Consider the following 24073-nt stretch of genomic DNA (forward strand, 5'->3'; position numbering starts at 1 on the left):
CCCCACCGCCGTTTCTAAGCACACACAGGTCTGTTCCTTGTGTCCAGCTCTCCCTTCATCTTGGCTAATTTCCACTTCTTCTGTCAAGCCTATGATGTCTTCTCCAGGACGTCTTATCTGTCCCCTAATTATCCACTGTGCACGCTTCCTCTGAGTGCTCACAGTACCAAGTACAAACATCTCCATTAACCAGCACCGTCTGTTATAACCACCTGCTTACTGTCTGTCTTCTCAACTCTGAGTCCCCGGAATCAAGACACCAGGACTTACTGACCCTTGTATCCCTAGCATTTAGCACATAGCAGACGCTCCATGGGGGCTTCCCAAGTGGTACTGATGGTAAAGAACCTGTCTGCCAATGCAGGAGATGTAAGAGAAGCGGGTTTGATCCCTGGGTTGGGAAGATCCCCTGGAGGAGGGCATGGCAACCCACTCTAGTATTTTTCCCTGGAGAATCCCATGGACAGAGAAGCCTGGTGGGCTACAGTCCAGAGGGTGCACAGAGTTAAGACACGACTGAAGTGACTTAGCAAACAAACATGCAGACACTCGATGAATGTTGAATGAATGAATGAATGTCGGGCTATTTTGCTTCTGAAAATACTAGCGGGAAACAGGGGGTTGTTTAGGAACATGCCAGCACAGTGAGAATCTGAACTTGGTTCAAGCAAGGGGCAGTGAGGCCTCACACATCCTTTGTCTCCAGCCGTTCATCAGTGGATGGAATGTGTGTGCTCTTGGTTGCCTTCAGCATACATGTTTTTAGGCTGATAGCACCCAGTTTTGCCAGGTTCTCTGGTGCCCAAACAAGTTTTTCCAGACCAGCTAGGTGGGCATTCCCCTGCCAAAGTTCATCAGCCTCCAAACATGATGCTAGAGCAATAGTTCTCCCTGTCCTTTTCACCCAGACTCCTTCTGATCAAAGATAACAGCAGAGTCAGAGCCCCGGTGGATTCCAAGAGCATGTCATCAGCCTGATGAGGGTGCGACAAGGGAGAGACAGTGGGGACAAGACAAAGGAAGGCCCACCAGGCAGTCTGGGCACAAGGCCAGCTAAGGCAAGACTCAAACCATGGCCACAAAGGTCCCAGCCTACCCCTACTCTGCCAGGAAGTCATCAGTGCCCAGATCAGGGACTTTCTTGTATTTGTCCCCACCCACTCCACATACCAAAGCTGCAGCCTTTACCGGTGCAATGTGTACAAGGGAGAGGGGTGTGGGGAGACAGGGTGGTGTGTCTGCTTCCCCACTCAGCAGCCCCAAGGAAAGGCTCACTCAGGGCTGCAGGGCCTGTTCTTACCTTGTTCTTATCCCAGATAAAGTGGGAAAGGTGATAACCCATGGAAATCACAGCTTCATCCTGGCCTTCCTTCATGATGCTCCCACACCCCCACTCTGGCTGCCTGGTTCAAGGGCTTCCCTCCCCAAAGCCCTTCCTGTCCTGGGTGAGCACCATGGGCAGGGTCCTGGCCACCGAGTCCAGCCCCCTGCCTCTGACTTTCCAGATGGGAGTTCAGCCAACCTTTCTTCAAGGGTCTTCATGAATGATGCTCAAATTGTATGACTAAGCTCTATTACTTTTAAGGTGTGTGATCACCGAACCATTTAAATTCAACTCCTAGAAAGATTTTAAAAAATAATGAAAACTATAAAAAGCTAAGGGCACATGTATGTGTGCATACTCTAGTGATGGACCTGCCTCAGTGTCTCTTAAGAATAGCTCTTCAATTCAGGAAGTTCTCACCAGCATCTCACCTAGATTTCTTTTCCTTATTTTTTTTCAAAAGCTCACCATCTTCACTGTATGGTATAGATAAAAGAAACTCGTTTACTGCCCTTCTACCTCTTTCTCTGTGCTTCTCTTCTCTTCCCTAGCACAGTTGGCCACAATGAGGTGAAACTCCAGCAGAGAGAGACTGGGATGACTTGTCATGTTTTCCCTTCCCCTTCTGGGTAGGAGCCAATAATGAGAGGTGAGAGTTCTTGGTCGTCCCGGGCTGGCAGGCCAGGTGACCCTTCTCCACAATCCCCCTCAAATGAGGAGCCTGAGAGTGGACAAGGGAACAGCTGCAAGCCTCGGCCACTCAAGAGAAACAAGATGGCAACTTTAAAACAAGTTCTTTTACTGCAGGCAGCCAGCTCGCGCCCAGACTGAGTTATGAGTCCTTCGTGTTGAACAGCTACTAGTTATCAGGTAAGTCATAAAGGATCATTCATAAAATTAGATTCACCACTTGTTTTTATAGCTCTCATTAAGGAATATAAAAGACAATTCATTTCAGCATTTGGGGGGCTGAATTATAAATTCAATTAACTGGACACAGTTAACTTCATAGATCCACATATCCTTATATCAAAGAGCTAACTCCCAACCACAAGCAGAAGAAAAGAGGACACGCTCTCCGCCTCAGTTTTCCGGGTCCCCGGTGCCAACTGAGCAGTCTCTCTGCAGTCTACCTCTGTCATGCGTACTCTTTTTACCCTTCCCTTGTGCCTTTTTCTTGGCCTTGGGGAAAGGAAATGGATTTTGGAATCATAGGGAGAATTCTTGGTCAAGATACAGAGCTTCTTTTCAGACTCAGTTTACTCTAGGGATAACAACAGCCCTAGGGCTGACGTATAAGGGTTAACGTAGAGCATAAACAGGTGCTTCCCAAGAGGCATTAGTGATAAAGAGCCCACCCACCAGTGCAGGAGATGTGAGATGCAGGTTCAATCCCTGGGTCAGGAAGAGCCCCTGGAGGAGGGCACGGCCACCCTTCCCAGTGTTCTTGCCTGGAGAATCCCCATGGACAGAGGAGCCTGGTGGGCTACAGTCCACAGGATCGCAAAGAATCAGACATGTCTGAAGTGACTCAGCACACACACGCACGTATACCGCATAAATAACATGCCTAGCAGAGGGCCTAGCACCTGATCAGCCCGCCATGAAACGGAGACAGCTAAAAACAGCATTTTCCCAAAACAAATTTTAGTTAAAAATGTCATTTTCCTAAAACAAATTCACTTCACCCCACCTCCCCCACTCAATCCTCCCTAGTAATTTAATCAGCATTTATAGAAGAGCTAACGTGTACCAGTCCTGGGTGAGGTCTAGTGATGGAAAGGCAAGGCACAGGGCCCTTACTGTGGGAGCTTAGAGAGATGGGGCTGCGTGATGTCCTCGTTAACATATTGCTCCTCAAAATTCCTCTCCAGCCACCACCCAGGTTGGCATCTGATTACACAGTGACCTTTTGCTGGTCTCGGGTTGATTTATATACGCCTATATATAGTGTCTCCCAGCAAATTTATGTTAGGATAGTGAGAAAAAACAATATGAGCACTGACATCTGAAACTCGAGTTCCAGCCCAGCTCTGAAACCTAAAGAGACAGAGTGGCGATGCGGCTTAAGGGGAAACTCTGTAGGCCACTTGCTTCCGCTGTGTGGTCTCAGGAAAGTTACCTAACTCCTCCGTGCCTGTTTCAGGCTCTGTAAAACCAGGATGATACCAGTACCTACTTCACAGGGGTTTCGTACAGATTCAAGAAGATCTGTGTTTTAGAAGTTTAGCACTACCCAGCATGAAGCAAATGTTCAATCAGTTTTCACTATAATGGTTATCAGATTTATCTCCAGGGAAAGTAGTTCATGCCTTCCTCACCTGGAGACAAGAATGTTCACTTCAAAAAGCTGATATAAGGACTAAATAAAATTATTACAATTAAGCATTAGAACAGTGTCTGACACTCAGCAAATTCTATAAGAACTCGGTAAATGCTGGTTTCTTCTCTCCAGGTCTCACACAATTTCAGTCTCTTCCTCATGGTGATGCCCCGTCAGCCCAAATTAGCATTCACTAATTTAACTGAAATAGGAATGAGGGGAATAGAAGGAATTGGGGTTTCTGCAGCAATTCCCGAGAAGACAATTCTTTGTACTATATCTTCTCAAGTGGCAGCGAGAAGGACAAAATCAGGAATATGGCCAACAGGGATATGATGTGACTCCCACAGATACATAACTGTAGACAAAGAATTTCTCTGCCCGGGTTTCCACTAGTGTTCAACGAGCTGAGAGGCATGACCAGGGTGTCCCTTTGCTATCCTGGGGTGTCACCAGGTAAGTCAGCTGGGTAAGATTTGGGGGGTTAAATGTCCCTCTGGGATGCTGAGGCCACGGCAGAGAAGAACTATACACAAACGAGGTGCCCTGTGATGTCCCAGCTCTGGGCGGCCCCTCTCACACCAGTGAACAGACAGTCAGCCTCCACTCAGGCCACTCCTGAGCTCCAGGCCAGAGGAAGCTTACTGTTCAGAAGAACATCCAGACCATCAGAGTGACAAAGACTGGGAGAGGCATGCTGCTTATTTTCTACCAAGCAGAGGCCACGGAGCCCACCACCCTCCCAGTAGATATTTAGGAAGGGGGCACAGAGTGATTCCTCTGGGCCATGTGAGCACACACTGTCTATATAGAGATGGAGGAGGGTCACTCCAACTCAAGGAACCTAGAATAGGCCCCCAAGTCTCAAACATCTAGGGTTTAAAAGCAACAAAATCGTGGGTTGGCCAAAAAAGCTCGATCGGTTTATGAAACAGACCTGAACGAACATTTTGGCCAACCCGATACCATCACTTTATCTCCACTTGGCATCCAAAACTTTAAGAAACAACTGCATGTGCTCAGAGGAGCAGCGGAAGGAGGGTCAGGAGAACAGAACCCTGTTCCTGCCTCTACAACCAACCAGCTATGTGACTCCAAGTAAGTCTTTTCACCTGCCAAAGCTCTGTTTCTTCATCTAAAACAGGGGAATGCTGGAGCAGAGAGACCCTTTCTAGGTTTTTAAGGTTATGCAACAGCTGAAAGACCACCTCTGTCCTTCCTGCTTTCCCAAGCTGGGGCCACACTTAGGGATGGAGGGCAGGGACCTCCAGGGATCCTCAAACATGTCTGGGGAGGGCAAGAGACACAACAGAACCCCTTCCTTTCTTTTCTTTTTTTTTAAATCAAAAGTCACTCCCAGCTTCTCGGGACACAAAAGTTATCTGTTAAGGTAAGTTAAACCTTCTCAAGATGAATTTTCCTGCTACTTTTAATTAAAAGTTCTTTAGAATTAAAAGGACACTATTCAGAAAAGGTTGAAAAAAATTTTCATTGACACTCCCTCCCCACCCCCTCTCCCTTTTCCCAAGGCAAAGAAAAAGCTGTTTTGTGCACCGTTCACCCGGTCCGCACTGTACAAAAGGAGGTGGATCGGCGGCAAGACACATGAGATGACCCTTTGACCCCGAACCGCTGACAAGTCCTCAATGGCATAAATACCAGATAATCAATCACATGCCAGGAGGGCGAGTCCCCCTGCCCTCGCCCCAGCGTTGGGGTTTATGAGAGATACACTGTAAATAGACACTGGCTGCTTAAGAGAGGCCCCCTCTGCATTCCAGGGGCCGGCCATAATCCTGAACCAGGCCCGGCCAGACCCTTGACCATCTCGTTTTACAGCTTTCATCGCGAGCTTATAAAGCGCTCTTCCCTCCCAATCCCCCTCTGCATGCTGGACTTTCTGGTATGAAATGAAGACAGTCCTCACCCAGGCACCCCCACTCCCCATCCAAGAGGGGACTCCAAAAATCACTGCAAGGAAAGCTAGGCTAGAGGAGCCAGAGATGGGGCAAGTCACCCAGAAAACTTGTGGGGTGCCAATGTGGCGGGGACTGGGAGGGATGGGGGTGTGGCCAAAGACACACAGGACCTGTGGAAATAATAAAGACTCAATAATGATACTGATGGCAACAGGAATAACAATAGCTAATATCTGCTAAACAGTGAGTACACTGATATAAATGCCAAGCACCATTCTAGGCTCTTCCCATGTTATCCTAGTACATACACTATCCTGTTGTATCTTGTCATGAATATGCCCACTTTACAGATGAGGAAGTGAGGTGCAGAGTTCACACAAATTGCCAATTTAGTGACTAAATGACAGGGGAGGGATTTACACTCAGAGAATTGACTCAGGTCCAGAGACCTGCCCTGCTCCATCCCCAAGTCCACGGATTTCTGCCTGGAGGGGGAAAATGTCAGAAATCAATCCTTTGGATCAACCAGTACTTTGAGATCATATAGCAACTGGGTGGAAGGAGGCATTAAAAAGTTCTGACGAATGTGGGTCTAAAAATCAGTGTACCATCTGACTAGTGTCCAGTTTTCAAGCAAGCCGAGAACTAGGCTGGTCCCAGGACAGAAAGAGTGTTAAAAGGAAGCCCATAAATTCTGACGCCCACTGCAGCGCAAGATTCTCAGCTCTGCCCTTTAGCTCACCTTGGACCCCAGGAGCTCGGACAGCCAGCGCCAGGCCCGGACGTCTCTAAGGCAACAATGGTCTTCTGAACCTTTGCTCTTGCTCAGAAGTTTACCGAGGTCCTAAACCAGTCCAGGCAAACAGGGACATGGGGGGCAGGGAGAGGAAGACAGAGCCTCTTGGCAACTAATTTTGATAATGCTTTTGTGTCAGGGTCAAAGGTTAAATATGGCCACACTAATCCGCTTCTTCCAGAATTAAAGCACAAGGGAGATTTTTCTGTAGCTTAGCAAGACGGCTTTTCTCATGGCTGGAGAAATGGTCCTGAGCAAGCCCACTGAATGGGGACGCCTGGCTACTGGAGACATTCTTGCATTTATTTGGACAGACCATCCCAGGCCCTGGTCACTCGGTCAGAGTTATTTATTATTAAGACCAAGGTGAAAGGAATGCAAAGTGGCACTTAAAAAATGTAAGAGTCCCTCTGTCCAGCTCCACCCACTTCTAAATAATGTTTTCTGAGATGCTGGAGAAAGAAGGGGGAGAAAATGCTGGGGAACCTTGCCCACACACACAGAAATTGTAAGAATCATATACGCGAACTGCCAGCAAACTGTGGTTCTCAAAGAAACTCTAATAACTCACCATACACTGGCTTCACAGGGTGCAGGGCGCTCCATATCTATTATTCCCTGAGCCTCACAGCAGGCCTGTTAGGTAAGCGAGCTTTTTGGAGCCCTTTCTACCAATGCAGAAACTGAGCTTCTAAAAGGGCAAGCAACTGACTGGTCCAGAGTCTTGCTTCTAATAAGCGGCAGCACCAAGGCCAGAAACAGTCTCTGTGGCTGTGACTGCAGGAGACAGACAGACAGACATCCTTCATGCAGAAACACGGGGCTCCCCCGCAAGCGGGAGACCCACGACAAGGCCAGAGGGAATGTGGGCCGGAAATGTCTCCTGGATTCATTTTCTGGAAGTTCTCCCCCCCGGGGAGGGGGCTGCCACTGAACTGGCAGGTGAGCGAGGAAAAGACACAGACACAACGGTGTGGGGGGTGGCTGCCGTGGAGGCGCCCCCTCTGCTCCTCCCACCCTGGCTGGGAGCAAACTTCTCCTTCGCCACCCCCCTTTCCAGCTGGGGGAGCCGTCACCACCCCAAGGCAGACAGGGGAGCTCCCGAGAGAGGCAGTGGTCCTGCGAGAAATGATTGTCCAAGTGTCAACAACCTGCTGCTTCTCAGAGCCATGGGGTCAGAGGCCAGGACGGAGCACAATGGCTTTCTCGGGCTGAAGGGTCCAGGGAGCGGGGCCTCTGGGGGGTCCCGGAATGCAGAGGCTCTGAATCCAGGCACCAGGGTCTCCTGTCTTGCCCTTTTATATCCTTCCTCCCTGCACAAATGCCAGACACCGCCAGCCTCAGAAACAGGAGACTGAGAAAGCAAAGGGATTAGCGACAGCCTCCATCTGCAAGCCTAAACACGCAGGTTTTACTCTGCAAGATACAGGGAGCGACTCAGTCACCATCCGCATGAGATAAATTTACCCTAAAGCAGCATGTGAAGAAAACTCAGCCTGAGGGCCTCCTCCTGCCTCCAAGTCCTTCCTGGCCCCATCACGGCCGGGCACCCGCCCATCTGGCTCCCGAGCACGCCGGACATAGCCGTCCTCTCATCTGCAAGCCCCTGAGTGCGGGTGGGGGGCAGGAAAGGCAGGCTAGCCTCAGATGCAGGCAGGTGGGCGCCAGCCACGCGCCCGTGGTCGGTGCTCCGATCACACAGGACGGATGAGGAAGGAATGGTGAGCTCAGGTTCCTTCTGGAACCTTCTCCGCACTAGAAATTATGGATCTGGAATGGATGGCATGGGGGATCTGACCTATTCAGGTCACATTCAGTCAAAAACCCTAGGACACCTCTCTCTCTAATGTCTGTCCATCACGTTACACTGAATACTTAATTTCCGGGTGGACCAGCCTGCTTCCCCCCTTACTTTCTGTGTAATTCAAAATATATGATAATAGAATTTGACTTTTTTTTTCATACAGCATTCATGCATGTGCAGGCGACAGGATGGCAGGTGCAACAGGGCAAGCCAGGGAAGGCAAGGGCCAGGAAGAGCTGGGAGGGCTGCGGTGCAGAGGGTACAGACTGGGTATCTGAAGGGCAGAAACCAAGGCCCCCAAGAGTCTCCAGAGCTCTACAATTAGAACAATACCTTACATTTGAATTTGCTTTTCAGCTCACAAGGACGTTCTGCTAAGATTATTCTAGTCATCACATCCGTCTTTGGTGTGACTGGGGCAAGCATGAAGTTCTAGTTTTTCAGTGAAGGAATCTGAGACTTACAAAGGTTGAATGACTTGTCCACGGCCATACAGCTGCCAAGTGAGGAGCAAAATTCTGAATTCAGACAAGAACAGATTCCCCTTTCCTGCTTTTCACCAGGAAGCTCCCCTTACTGCTTTTGGTTAACCACACAACAAATACTGATTGGGTGGCTAGTCTTCTAAAACAGTCAAAGGGTCCAGGGACCCAAAGATGGTTCAGACACAGCCCCTCCCCAACACATGAAGTAACAAGATGGCCAAGTGGTACAAGTGGAGGTATGTCCATGGTGCAGGAGATGAAAAGGAGGGCATGCTTTCCACTGCTTATTTGGGGAAAAGGGGGTGACAGAGGAGGACCCTGTCTTAGTCTGCTCAGGCCACTCTAGCAAAATGCTACAACTGGGCAGCTTAATCATTTCTCATAGTTCTGGAAGCTGGAAATCCTAGATCAAGGTGCTGATGTGGCTGGATTCCTGGTGAGGGCTCTTCTTGACTTGCAGATGGCTGCCTTGGAGCTGTGTCCTTACATGCAAGAGAGAGTGCTAGTCTCTCCTGCTTCTTCTGTTGTTGGTAAGTCGCTAAGTTATGTCCAACTCTTGGCAGCCCCAGGACTGCAGCACGCCAGGCTCCTGTATCTGTCACTATCTCCCAGAGTTTGCTCAAATCAATGTGCATTAAGCTGGTGATGCTGTCTAACCATCTCATCCTCTGCCGCTCCCTTCTCCTTTTGCCTTCCATCTTTCCTAACATCAAGGTCTTTTCCAACAAATCAGCTCTTTGCATCAGGTGGCCAAAGTATTGGAGCTTCAGTTACAGCATCAGTTCTTACAACAAACATTGAGGATTGATTTCCTTTTAGGATTGACTGGTTTAATCTCCTTAGAGTCCAAGGGACTCTCAAGCATCTTCTTTAGCATCACAGTCTGAAAGCATCAATTCTTTGGCACTCAGACTCCTTTATGGTCCAACTCTCACATCCATACATGACTACTGGAAACACCAAAGCTTTGACTAGACAGACCTTTGCTGGCAAAGTGATGTCTTTGCTTCTGCTTCTTATAAGAACACTAATCCCATTATGGGGGTTCTATCATCCTTATGATCTCATTTAAACCTGCCAAGGCTATACCTCCAAATACCTTCACCTTAGAGGTAAGGGCTTCAAGACATGAATTGGGGCAGGGAACAGGGGTAGAGGGCAGACACAAACATTTATATAACATAAACAATGGAGCTGAGAAGAAATAGTCTACAAAAATAAGACATAGGGAAATGAGGGAGTCAGGGGAAAATACAAGGAGAAGAAAAGCAGCAAGGAGAGATAGGAAATTATAAGTGACTCAGGATGAACACTGTAGGTGGTAGCATGAGATGGCCTGAAATTCTGATTGGAGGCATTTTCTGGGCCACGCAGTGGAGTCTGATCTTATCTCATCCAAAAGTTCTCAACCCTGGTTTTACATGTGAGCCTCCTGGGGAGCTTTAGAAAACATCCATGCCTGAGCCCCTCACTGGCACCCACGCTGGAGATTCTGATTCAGTTGGTTTGTGGTGGGAATCTTTGCTTGCTATTTCTTTTTTTTTTTTTAAACTTCCCCCCAAGTGATTTTAATGTGTAGCTGGTATAAAACAATGAGGACCTTCTAAAGGATGAACATGGGAGAGACAACAGTGGGCATGGGCTGCCATTTCCTCCTACAGATTCAGGGATCAAACCCACGTCTCTTGCATCTCCTGCATGGAGAGACAACACCGGTAAGGATCCAGAGCCATCCTTAGCTAAGGTAAGTGCATGAGACCATGCCCTAGACCCATGCTGGATCCATCAACTCCACATCCATCCTCCACTGCCATCTCCATCTGGCAGAACTGGGCAGGAATGTGAAGACAATGGGGCTCTCCATGCCACCATCCCGGGTCCTACACGATAAGCCCATCACTTGGGGTCCTTTCCCAGAATCAACTGCCTTCAGACCAGTGACTGCAGTCTAATCACGTGCTCCTGAGCAATCAGGCAGAGACATAATGTGGGGGATACTGTGGGCAGAAACTATGGGCTTCTGGCTGCAGCAGAAAGAATTTCAGGCAGACGAAGGGATGAGAGACACTCCAATCACCACCCCTGGATCCCCACAGCATGCATCTGATTCAAGTGCCTTGTATCACTAATTACCATTTTAGATATGTCTGTGTTTTTCCCTCCCTAGCAATGGTTCACTTTCTGAAGGTAGGATTCCGATCTGATTTTTCTATTTTGAAAAAAAAATTGATAAGAGTAATTCAAACAGTACAGCCGGTGGGCAAGTGAGGTCTGAAGAAGCTCAGAGCATCCGCACCATTTTCGCTCTCGGCTTCTCAGACCCCTAGGGGCCCTGGCGGCTCTCGGTTGCAGACCTTCATGCACGGGTAACCAAGGAAGGCCACGTGGGCAGAATCTCCTACTCTGGAAATTCCCAGGAAAGGGGCTGAGGATGATTTCCAGATGGAAGAGTTGTGGGAATCCCAGGGGACAGGAGGAGTGGTCCAAGACCAGGATTCCTGGGTTACATACCACAGTGCATGCGTGCAAGGTAGGTTGTGTCCGACTCCTTTCGACTCCATGGACTGTAGCCCACCAGGCTCCTCTGTCTCTGTGATTTTCCAGGCAAGAAAGTGGGTTGCCATTCCCCTCTCCAGTGTATGTTCTTGACCCAGGGATTGAACCCACATTTTCCACATCTCTCGCATTGCAGGTAGATTCTTTACCACTAAGCCACCTGGGAAACCCCCTAGACCACAGTATGTCTCTCTGACTTGCTGTGTGATCCTGGGCAAATCACTGAACCTCTCTGAGGCTTGGGATCACACTCCTTAATGCCTCCTGCTCCAGTTCTGAAGTCTAGGATTCTAAAAATGCTAGAATTCAATATCTGGGATTAGCCTCTTCCAATGTGAGTACACCCCAAAGCTGGGCTAATCAATGTAAATGGTGATCCCAGGGTCTGTTTTGGAAGGTGGGGCTGGAACACTATGACTCACTGTTGGATGAGGCAAGTTCTCTTTCTGAGCAGCAGCCAGGCCTTCCATCACTCAGGAGCTTAAGACGTTGTTGTTGTTCAGTCGCTAAGTCATCTCAGACTCTTTGCGACCCCGTGGACTGTAGCACGCCAGGCTCCCCTGTCCTTCAACTATCTCCTGGAGCTTGCTCAAATTTATGTCCATTGAGCTTAAGATGGGGAGGCCAGAAGGCATCCCAGGACAGGGGGTCCAAGCTTGGGAGCCAGATGACAGCAGTGGCCAAGACACCGCCTTCTGGACCACCTCCTGGAGACAGGAGTTCCCAAGTCATTTCAAAACAGAGAAACACTTGGTGCTCCTTCATTTGTCAAAAACCTCAAGTGTGTTTCCCAGAGGAGAGAAGTCAGAGTGACTCTGGGGCCCAAGGGGCAGCTTTCCGATGCAAAGTCTCCCCCTTTTCAATTCCTGTAACTAAAATGAATATGGAAAAGATAATTACCTTTAAAACATACTTAATACTTGAACACATTATCTCTACCTGCAGAAAAAGAATGTTATCTGATGGGATCTTCCCCATAAGCTTAATCAAATTGCTATCTTAAAACTCTCTGGAGTCCTGTGAAACAGTAATAGAAAATCTGAGGCAGAGGCTGGAAGCATTTTATATTTGTTTTGTGGAGGGGAATGTGTATTCCATCTAACAATGGCACTTAGAGACAAAGTCATTTCCAATCTGTAATGGATCTTCTCCGAACGGGGGCAGAGAACACTTCATCTGACCCAAACCTGCAATCCCCCTGTTAGGTAACTTTTCCTAATGTTCAGAGAAGGAAATGCTAAAAGAAAAGCCTTTTTCTTAATATCTGTTTGGGCTTCTTCTTTGGTAGGAAATCTACTCTAGTTGGGCCTGGTACACTTAACACATGGAGATGCTTACCTTGCTACTTAACTCTGGGCTTTAACTTGGCAAATAAATCGATGCCTATATTTTCCTTGGTCTGCCCAGCCCCCAGGCAGTGCCATCCGTTAAGTTAGTGGAGAAGGTAAATTACCTGCCCAGATCATGCCCAGGGCGAGTGGCCATTTGCAAGGCTGGAGAAAACCAAAGGCAAACAGCTTCTAAGAAGATCAAATGTGAGGACTGGCTGTGTTCCCAGCATTTCAAGCTTGCCTGGAATGACCAAGTAAACAGCTGCCGCAGAAGTGCCTGGCCAGCCCAGTTCATCTTGTTGACAGAAGCAGTGATAGGTAAGAGGTGATAACGTGCTGTACCTGTTAGTCACTTCTGCTGCCCGCAGCCCCCAGGAAGGGCCTTCATGTGTAGGGACTGGTTCCCCAACCCCCACCAAAGCGTGGAGAGCAAAGGGGGCATCCCAGTGCACAAAGTAAGGCAATCAGAGGCTTCCAGGAAAAAAATATATGGGGAGTAGGGGACAATACTAGGGAAGCATTACAAAGATCATCAAGATACAGGTTTGCTGGCATGCGAGCAACAGATTACAAAACAGCAGGCACTGCCTATTATCGCCTCAATGTTGTTTAAAAGACAACAGAAAAAGATGGTGGAACTACAGGAAACACATTCCTTTTGTTTACATGTATTTTCTAATTTCCCCACATGGAGCGCATATTACTTGTGTGATTCTTTTCTTAAAACAGGCTGCATGGGTCCATGCTATTCATGTACGCCCTCTGGTCAGAGTGATTCCTCTCGGGCATGAGAGGACCTGGCTGTTTTTCTGAAGATGTACAACGCAAGGCAACTCCCAGTCTCCTATGACTGCGGATGTCAGATTCACATCCTTCTCCTACTGACGGTCCTGACCTGATCCCTTCTTTACTTCTTCCCGGTAGTGGATACGGAGGAAGGACAGGAGGAAAGCTCTGAGCCATCCTACTCCCCAGTGCCTTCCAAGAATAGAATGATTCCGAAGGCACCAGAGCCTCCTGCATTGTCTGAATGGTCACCATTCTACAAACTGCTAGCTTTCTAAAAAATATCCTGAGATGCAGCAGGTAGAGGGGACTGGGCTGAGGGTGTAAAAACCAACAAGATCTGGAAGTTGCTTTTCATTTCAGAGAAGATATAATCCACAAACCATGAAATACACCCTTTTAAAATACACAGGTCAATGGTTTTCAATGTACTCAGAAAGTTGCACAACCATCACCAACACGAACTCCGGAACATTTTCATCACCCCTCAAAAGGAGCTCCATACTCACTAGTTGCCCCTCCCCATTTTCCACTCCCCTCAGCCTCTGGCAGCTACTAATCTGCTCTGTTCCCAAAGATTTGCCTATTCTGAATATTTCACATAAATGGAATCATACACCGTGCAGCCTTTCATGCCCAACTTCTTTCACGTTGGTTTTAACATACATCCATGGTGTAGCATGCAAGTGTGTTTATTCCTTTTTACGGCTGGATAATGATTCCTCAGATATACCATGTTTTGTTCCTCTATTCATCAGCCAATGGACATGTGGATTCCAGTTTCTATGTTGAGGGTATAAATGAAGTGGCTATGAACACTGATATACAAGTTTTTGTATGGATGGGTGTTTTTCAATTCTCCTGGACTAGAAGTTGCTTTTTAAAAGTAAATTCTTGTTATTAGGTTGTCATTTGTGTCTCTCACACATCAGAAAAAAAAAAAAAAAGCACAGGATATTTAAAAGATAGTTTGAAATATCTGAGACTTTCAATTACATACTTGGGTTCCAAGAAACTGAGAGCTGTGGGTCCTTGTTCCCCAATCCCACACACACATTTTTATTGCAACTCCTCTGTCCCTCCACCCCAGGGGACACCGTGTCACCATCCTTACCCCATGGGCTTCACCATTCCAGTTTATCCTCTAAGAAAAAAATCTGCACTGCAGCATATGAAATATTTAAGCTGTTTTTCTAAATGTATACATTATTTAGCTTACAGTCTATAAAATATTTACATTGTTTGTCCCTCCCACCCCCAAATATCTGCATTATTTACAGTAAAATCAGGAAAACATTAACCCTTGTAGGGTTTTTTGTTGTTGCTTTTAACTTTTAATTTATATTGGAGTACAGCCAATTAACAATATTGTGATAGTTTCAGCAAAGAGGCTCAGCCAAACATATATGTGTATCCAGTCTCCCCCAAACTCCCCTCCCATCCAGGCTGCCACATAACATGGAGCAGAGTCTCCTGTGATATCCAGTAGGTCCTTGTTGGTGATCCATTTTACAAGGCATCCATTTTACATGGCGGTGTGTACACGTCCATTCCAACCTTTGTTTTGTGACTTGCGCAGTTTTCCTGGGGGTCACTGGGTGCACACAGCCATGAGAGGCAACAATGAGTTCTTGGGCCCAAGTCACAGAGCAAGCGCTGGGGACACAGGCGCTAACACAGTGTTCAAAGCCAGACAGACAGAACGGGCCACACCTGTCACTCCCATGGGACCAGAGGGCACAGACCATAGAATTTCTAGGGAGGCAGTTCTGGATGCCAAGCTCAGTACCCCACCCGTGTTGACATTTAGTTGCTCTCTGAAAAATGGAAGCTCATTCCTACTGAGCCCTGGCCTGGGTCACCCCTCCAGGTGTGACGTCAGTCCTCACTTAAGTTTAAGGAAAATCTCCCCTGCTACCCACGTCCTCTATCAGGCCTTGGTGAACACAGACAGTGGTTGTGACCCTTGAGCGCTGGCACAAGCCCCTCCCAGGTCCCAGTTCTCCATCTGGCAGTCACCTGCCTTAAGAGTGGGAAACCGAGGTCTACCAGGGCAGAGGAGGCAGGAACGTCCTACATCTGCCTCAAATCCCATTTACTTGTACATGTAGCCTTTTATTTTTAGAAATCCTCCTCCATGGAAAGAATGAGGCTCAAAGGTGATATTCTTCATTATTTATAACGTGACCTTAATTTTTAAAGTCAAACACGGGACTTCACTGGAGGTCTATGACTAAGGCTCCATGCTTCCGCTGCAGGTGTCATGGGTTCGACTTCTGGTTGGGTAACTAAGATCCCACATGCTATGCGGCATGGCCGAAAAGTAAATTTAAAAAGTAAAATTGTACAAGTAAAACATGCCAGTAAGTCATTACTATTATATAATAATAAAGAAAATAAATACTAATTCTTATGATTACTCAGAAATAGATAATGCAGAAAGTAAAACCCGATTTGCTCTGTAATCCTATTTTCTAAAGATAATCACTGTTAATAGGTAGACTGTAGAGCCTTATAGAATCTTACAGGATGGCTTCTGTATTTTAGATGAAATGAGATGACACTAAACCACCTTCTCCTCTAATCACCTTTTATCGCAAAAAACATGGCTATTTTTCCATGCAGGTGCCATAATTCACAGAGTCCCTACCTTTAGAGATGTAGGTCGGTCTCAGGCTTTGTAATTACCTATAATGCTGTAATCAGCATCTCTAAGGGAAGCTAAAAAACTGATCTTCGTGACGTAAAGGCCAAAGCTGGGCATGAACCACCAAGGGTCCCTGAGCACCTGTGGCATCATAATAGGGGTGGCCTGCCCAGGGTTTCCAGCCCAGCTCTGCCACATGCCCCCTCGACTCAGGCACCTCTGACAAAAAGTCAGGAGTGTGAAATCAATTCTCTCATCTCCTGGTTGTTCAGCTCAGGAGAGATTTCCTCTTCCTCCTCCTCCTCCCCCCACCCCTCCCGGTACCTCTACTTACCCTGCTTCTGTTTTGAATCTTTAAAATAATGTGACAAGTTAATGATGGTACAATTATCTAAATGTTTAACAGACATGTTATCTAAGTGAGTCGGATTGAGATTCCATCCCGCTGACAATAAACATCAATGGTGGAGCAGAAAGCGATAGGCAAATTATAGCAAACCCTGCAATTTCAATGCTATTAAATTTGGAGGAATAACAGCCTTGAGGCCTGTAAACTCTGAATAAAATAGGCCCTTGTGTTTGTCCAACTATTAAATCAAAATGCTACCAACATCCTAGAAAAAACAAGGCGATTTATGGCTTTTCACGTTTCAGTTACACATTGGTCTTTATTAACTCCTTTCTGTCATCAGGCAGCAGCAGCATCACGGGGGGAGAAGGGAGCACAGCCAGAGAGGAAGGGGCAGGAGCTGAGAAGATGGAGGAGAAACCTGGGGCCAGCGGGAGTGGGGGGCAGAGAGGTGAGTGGGAGCCCCAAGGCTGTCCACGGGGACTCTGGCATGAGGACTGCGTGAAAGGGAAGGGGCCGTTCTGAACACAGGCAATTCTGAATCCAGTTAAGTCCTCTCTGCATATGAACCTTCGAGTTGCTAACTTTCAAAGAGGTGAGCAGGTGTCTGGTTCCACCGAGGACCAGATCCTGTGGCACCCACGTCAGGCGTGAGTGAGGCTGCAGCTTACCCTCCGTCTCCCGCTGCTGACGATCCACCAGCGCTACCATCTCCCACCTCCTCTCCCTCCTCCAGTCCTCCTTCCTGCCCGTTCACTCCATGCCAGCCCCCCGATGCCAGCTGCTCTATTGTACTTTTCAAGGTACTGTATGGTAAGATGTTTTATTTTTCATGTTTGCTATGTATTATGTGTGTGAGAAGTATTGTAAACCTATGAGAGAATAGTACTATGGAGCTGGTTGTTAGTTGGGTACCTAGGCTAACTTCAATCGACTTATGAACAAACTGGACTTACCAACCCACTCGTGGACCAGAACTTGTCCACATGCAGGGGACTTAGTACCGTAGGAGAATGACACGTACCCTGGAAGTTCCATCAGACTCACAGCTGGGGGTCCTGAACTTGAATCCCAGTCCTTCCACCAAACAAGTCATCTTACTTAAACTGCTCTGAGCCTGCAGCTCCCAGCAGTGATACGGGCAGTGAACCTGCCTCTTAGTGGGCTCTACCAGATAATATATAAAAGCACCAGAGCCAGGCACAGTCCAAGCTCTGAACAACAGTCCTCAAAGATCAAAATAGTTTCAATCTCCTCAAACTTCTGGAATAGTTTTTAAAAGACAAAAGATCTTCACCTTTAACTTCTTCAGACACAGTATGCATTAAATTTTTTATTTTTAATATGCATCTAAATAAAATGAAAGAAGCGGTTGTCTACTGGTAAGACAGAAACTGTAAACGTCTAATGTGCTTAGTTATGTCCGGCTCTTTGTGGCCCCATGAACTATAGACCACCAGGCTCCTCTGTTCATGGGGTTCTCCAGGCAAGAATACTGGAATGGGTTGCTATTTCCTATTCCAAAGGGTTTTCCGCACCTAGGGATCGAACCTGTGTCTCCTGTATCTGCAGACAGATTCCTTACCACTGGGCCACCTGGGAAGCCCCTATAACAGTCATAGGTACAAATGCGCTGAAGTGAAGAAAAATGTAGACCATTCATCCAAGATCAGAACTTTAGCCTATGCTTGGAAGCATGCAGCCTCTCAAACAGCAATTTTTCTTACCTAATTCCCACTCCCGATATTTGAGAGAGGTAGAAAAACAAAGCAATTTGTCCCATGCCATAAAGCAAGCCTGTGACAGAGCCAGGATAAGAACTCAGTTCTCCTTTCCCCTAATTCATTCTTGTTTTCCCTGATACCAAGCAGCCCCCACACAACAATGATGTTCATCATTTCCACTATGGTGGGAGATTGCTGGAGGTGGGGACCGGGTAAGTCCTGCTCACTGCTGTATCTTTATCCCAGGGCCCAGCATCAATGTCCAGCATACAGCAGATGCTCAAGACATCTACTGAATGAATGAGCTTTAACCTCTTCTAACCCAAATCAATCTCAGTTCAATTTTCCTCTCCAATCCCAAGAGAGCTAAACACCACCAATCCCCTCAAAACATTAATGCTTCATGCAGAAGTATTGGGGTGATGGATGGGCAGAGCTCAGAGGTTCTGAAGGGCAGTGAAACTCTTCTGTATGATACAATGGTGAATACACATCATTATACATTTATCAAAACCCAGAGAATTTACAACAACGAGAGTGACCCGTTAACATAAACTTTGCAGGATAATGATGTATCAACCTGGGTTCATCAGGGGTAACAAATGCACCATTCTGATGAGGGATGTTGACAGTGAGGGAGTTGTGTTGGGGTGGGGAGTAGAGGGTATATGGGATACTCTGTGCTTTCCACTCTATTTTGCTGTAAATCTAAAATCACTCAAAAAAAAAAATCTATTCATAAGAAGAAGCACTGGAGGTCAGTCCAGAAGGAGCCAGAGGGACCCTGGCACCGCTAGGGTGACCGGTGCAGAAGGAAGGCATGTCTGGGCAGCAGGGGACAGCCAAGCTGTGTTTCTCTACACCACAGCAAGCAGTTCCAACAGAGCCAAGAGCCCTGGGCTTGGAAAACAAAACTCTATATTAGGCATCAAACATGCCTTGATAGTAATACCACAAAACGAGCTCAAGAGTAAGTCTATGCTGGAGCAGTGACTGTATAAACAGGAGCACATGACCCTCCCTCCCCAGGTGTCCATGACGTCCTGCAGCCGTGCCCAGCTCAGGCTTTCTTGGGTTCAATTCCCTGGCACACCACGTGAAATGCTATACAAATCACCCCTGATATTTATAAAAGTCAAAAGCTATTATGCTTTCAATGGGGAGGTCACGCAATCCAAGGGGAGCCCACGTGCCATCCGATGACCGCCCCCCACCCTGTCCCACCCATGCCCTTCAGCGTGGGCCGGGGTGGGAGGCTCGTTCTGCCTTTTCTCCATGTCAGGTTTTGGGGAGAGGAAGTTCTTTCTCAACTGCTGGCCCTTCTCCCTTTCCCTCCCCCATCCTCTGCAGGGCCAGGGGAACCAAGAGACTGCCCTTGGGAGGAGGAGCCAGAACAGTTGCTGGTTTTCCTACTGCGGGAGGACATGAGCCAGCCACCCTGACAGGGCTCCTCCGTGCCCAGCACCACCCCTTGTGCCAGGCCCAGGGCGGGGGGGGGGGGGGGCCCAGGCCAGCAGCCACCCCAGGGAAGGAATGTAGCTGCTCACCCTCTTCAATTCTCGGCCCCGCCTGCTCATCCACCACCCAAAGTCCTCCAAACAAGGACTTCATTTTCTCCTCTGGATTACAGGGCCAGAGACCGTCCCCGAAGCTCTTTCCAAGCATCCCTAATATATCAGGAGGGACAGAGGGGCCAGTTCAAGCAGGCAGCCGACAACACCAAGGTGGGGGCACACTCTCTGCACGATCAAAGGGTGTGCATGCGTGTGTGTGCGTGTGTTTGTGTGCTGTCACTGCCTTCTCCTCCCAGAGCCACGACAAGGCGCCTCAAGCCTCTTCACACTCAGGAGGAGAGCAGGGCACCTCCAGTGCCCTGCTCCGTGCTATCAGGGGCTGGCACCGCTGCCCTTGGCCCTTGACTGCCAGGTGAGTTAGCTGTTCTGGACCGCACGACCCTCCTGAGGCTGACATGGAGAAGCTGAGAACGAGCATCTCAGCATTTGCATCCGCTTGAATGGCTTTCTCTGTGACGCAGGAAGGTGGAAATGAAGCAAGTTTTTCTAGGCCAGCAAAATAAAGTCCTTATTTGTAGTCAAGAGTGGAGAGTACTTTGGCCTGGAAGTAAGAACTCGTGGGTCCTAATTCTGGTTTGGCTTATTTGTTCTCAACTGACCCCCCTCAGCAAATATAGGCTTCCGAGCCCTAGTTTTTTCGGCTGTTGAGTGGGCAGAGCTGAGCCCCCGGTCTACACATTAGGTATGATGCCCAGGCCGCACTGGGAGGGGAAGCAGCATTAAAACACAGGCTTTAGGGTGCAGGAGCCCGAAGCACACATTCTAGCCATCCTGGTCAGGTCATCCTTAACTTTCCTAAGTTTTAATTTTCTCTAGCAAAGAACAGGGAAGGAAAATGTCTATGTTTTAGGATGGTAATAAGGACTTAATAAAATTATATCGCCAAAATATACAATAGAGTACAGCTACTATATTATCTCTGCATGCATGCTAAGTAGATTAAGCCATGCCTGACTCTTTGCAACTTCATGGACTCTAGTCCGCCAGGCTCCTCTGTCCATGGGATTTTCCAGGCAAGAGTACTGGAGTGGGTTGTCATGCCGTCCTCCAGGGGATGTTCCTGAGCCAGGGGTTGAACCCGCATCTCCTGTGTCTCCTGCATTGGCAGGCAGGGTTTTTTGTTGTTGTTTGTCTGTTTTACCACTAGCGCCACCTGGGAAGACAATATTATCTGCAACCAAAGCAAATTCACCCGACTTGTTCATTTCCTCCACAACACACTGTAGCCTTCAGGAAGGCAGGGCCCACCCCTTGCACACAGTAGGTACTTTAAAACTTAGGGGATAAATGAATGAAGGAAGGATGGGACAAATCAGCTGCACAGGCTACTCTGATGTGTAGCGAACACAAGTCACTCACCTGGCCGACCTCGTGGGGCAGGGCGTGGGCTGCAGGAGAGAGTGGAATTGCTTTGCAACAAGTCTGGAGATGGAGTGTCCTGGGCTCTAAGGCATCTATGAAGCTTCCTAGCCCCAGAACTCCTAAGCTCAGGAATGACTTCAGACATCTAGTATCTGTCTCTTTTCCTTACCAGAGCCCTACAAGGGCATAAAGTGGGATGACACAGGTCCAACTTATATTTCCAGAATACCCAGGTTCCTAGTGGTAACAGACATGGGCAAGGACACCAGCGGGGAACTCAAGCTCCTGGAAGGGGGAACACAAGACCTTGCTCTGTGCTAACCCCAGTTCTGTAGCCTGTCCAGCCTAGTTGGATATGTCATCGGTTTAAACATCAGAAGAGGGTAGTCCCCCCCGGGAAGCTTCGGGCATTCTAGGAACTAGGGCCTTAAATAAAATCCATGAAATCTGCTCGGAGAGGCGGTTCCACATGTACAACTCCATTCTGCCCTCACCTCTCCCCGCTGCACGTACAGCAGGGGCTGTTGGCTCTACAGGTACACTGGAAACATCCTCTTGACCAAAGGACACATCAGGGATCCTCAAAGATCCCATCAGCTCGGCAAAGCAGCTGTACCCCATTCTTATTCCTTTCTTACCATGACCTGCCCCTTCCCCTCTCACCTACCTAGTCAGGGGAAAGGATGCTCTCCAAGGGCATGGCAAAGACCATGATGGTGCAGTGTTAGTAACCACCATCGCCACTGACTGAGCGCTTACTCCATGCAAGGCCTATGCTGAGTGCGTTCCATGGAGCATCAAATTAAATCCTCACAACATTCCTTGTACGACAGCATCACTGCTGTCACATTACCAAGGAGGAAATGGGCTTAGGGAAAGTTAAGCAACCTGCCCAAGCTCATAAAACGTGGAAGTGATGGGACTAGAGAGGACTTAAATCTAGACAGTCTGACACCAGATCCCAAGTGCTCTGAATACCCTGAATGTCACACTCAAGACTGGGTTCCAAGGGTCCCGCTTTCTTGAAACCTGCAAGACACACCTGAACCGTGCTATCAAGGCCCCAACTTGCCGGGTGAGTAAAGCCCTCGAGAGGTCATCCTCCCCGAGCAGCATCTGCACATCTGGCTTTCCTGCTGTGGGGGTTCTCAGGGTCTCTGGCCTGGCCCCCAAACACTAGCACTGGCCCCGTCTCTCATGTTCAGATCGCACACAGGGAGCTGTTCTGAGTTCCCTATGTGCCAACGCGTTAAGTCGCTTCAGTCGTGTCTGACTCTGTGTGACCCTATGGGCTGCAGCCTGCCAGGCTCCTGTGTCCACAGGATTTTTCAGGCAAGTACTGGAGTGGGTTGCCGTGCCCTCCTCCAGGAGATCTTCTCGACCCAGGGATCGAAGTTGCATCTCTTGTGTCTCCTGTGTTGGCAGGCAGGTTCTTTACCACTAACGCCACCTGTGAAGCCTCTGAGTCTCCTACATATGGATTAAAAGAGCTGAAGGTTCCTTCAGCTCAACTCCAAGCCTGCCGCACTGAGACCTCCCCCCTCCCCCACAAGGCCTGCTGCAGACTGCCCCAGCCCCCTCGTCCTCAGCTCAGCAGCTGAGGTATCTCCCCTGCCCTCTAATTAATGCCACCCGATCCCATCTGTTGCCCCCAGGCCTGTTCACGTCCCAAATGAGGATGTACAGTGGCTCGGACAACATTATGATTTGTAAAATCCACTCCTAATTAGTTTGACTTTGAATGAAGAGGGTAATTATTTTTAAATTTATTAACTGCTGCCTGGCCGGAGAAGTTTCCAGATCAAATGACACAGGGAAGCTATTTCTGTTCAGTGATGCAGCAATTTATATTACTGATCGGTCATTAAAACCTCTGGCACAAAACCACTTGTGTTTCCTGAGCCAAGATACTGTCCGTGTGTCAAATTTCAAACCCGGAGTATAAATTAAGCCATTAATGGTATTTATCAATTTATCTGGACTTTTAAAGAACTACTTACTAATTTAAGACATTCCTGATATAGAACCCAAGTGGTGCGCTGGGCGCGTGTGTGTACGTGCTTGTATGTGTGTTTTCTCGCTTTTTATTTTACTGAACAGTGTAAAAAAAATTCTGATGTGTAAATGAAGTACAGGCATCTTGGGGAGCTGCAGAGCTGTTAATTCCTGACTGCTCTGCAACCCAAACATTTTGGAAGCAGCAGTGTTTTGCAATATGTATTTGTCATAATATAAAAGGTGTAAAGTGATCTCTGTTTATCTCCTCAAAGTCTTAGCTGTAGCAAAACAGAAAACTGAAGTGTGACAACGAAGCCTGCGCCCAGCCCAACCATAAATGTGCTGTCCCTGAGCACCAGCTGGAGCCCGCCAAGACCCTGGAGGGAGGAGATAAGGAAGGTCACACCCACGGGGACAGAAGTCCCCCAGGGTAAGTGGAGGCCCGGAAAGGGTGAGACCTGCCGATGATGTTTGTTTGGCGAAAACGGGATTGGAAATACTTTCTACTAAATTCATTCTGCAGTGTCAAGACTATCTGAGAAGCACCCCGATCACCCATCCAACGCCACGCTACACATCAACTCTGTGAATTCCCCATGTGGCGGGGCGGCTTTGGACATGGAACTCTCAGACCCTATCTATTTCAGGGATATTGTATACTGTTTCCCGAGGGGCACATGGTCATCAGGGTATTGAGGATGCTTAAATAGGTCACAGGGATCCAAAAGAGCTCTGCCCAGGACACAAGCTCTCCCTAAACTGTTCAGCCACATACCCATGGACAATAGTAAGTCAATGAGCAGGCGGCTGGGGATTGGTAGAAAGAGCACTGAAGTCAGAGTTGGGTCAAGTTCCAGCTCTTCACTTCCTAGTGCTGGGCTTCTAGGCCTCCATGGTCTCATCTGTGAAATGGGTACAGTGGAAGAAAGTGTTTGATAAACGTAGGTATCAGAAACATAAGATGGCAATACCATGACTTTACTCTCCCAGGGTCTCTTCCTTCTCAGAGCTTCCTCCCTGCTCTCCTGGTCACTCTCTTAAAGGATATCTGGTACCCCGCAACCCCCTGCCTTCCCCAGTCCAACAGTTTTAGCA

General features: G+C 48.1%; 1 protein-coding gene and 1 long non-coding RNA gene across 4 annotated transcripts in view; both read right to left on the reverse strand.

Annotated features, from left to right (window-relative positions):
- LOC139037178 (uncharacterized) overlaps positions 1-19467 on the reverse strand; it is a 28369-nt gene extending 8902 nt beyond the window's left edge. Inside the window, exon 1 of the long non-coding RNA XR_011490025.1 lies at positions 15975-19467. This is a non-coding gene — a long non-coding RNA (uncharacterized lncRNA). The remainder of the gene's footprint in view (positions 1-15974) is intronic.
- ZBTB16 (zinc finger and BTB domain containing 16) overlaps positions 1-24073 on the reverse strand; it is a 199755-nt gene that overhangs the window by 39911 nt on the left and 135771 nt on the right. The window lies entirely within an intron of this gene.

The sequence above is a fragment of the Odocoileus virginianus genome, chromosome 10 (genome assembly GCF_023699985.2).
Source record: "Odocoileus virginianus isolate 20LAN1187 ecotype Illinois chromosome 10, Ovbor_1.2, whole genome shotgun sequence".
NCBI classification, from domain to species: domain Eukaryota; kingdom Metazoa; phylum Chordata; class Mammalia; order Artiodactyla; family Cervidae; genus Odocoileus; species Odocoileus virginianus.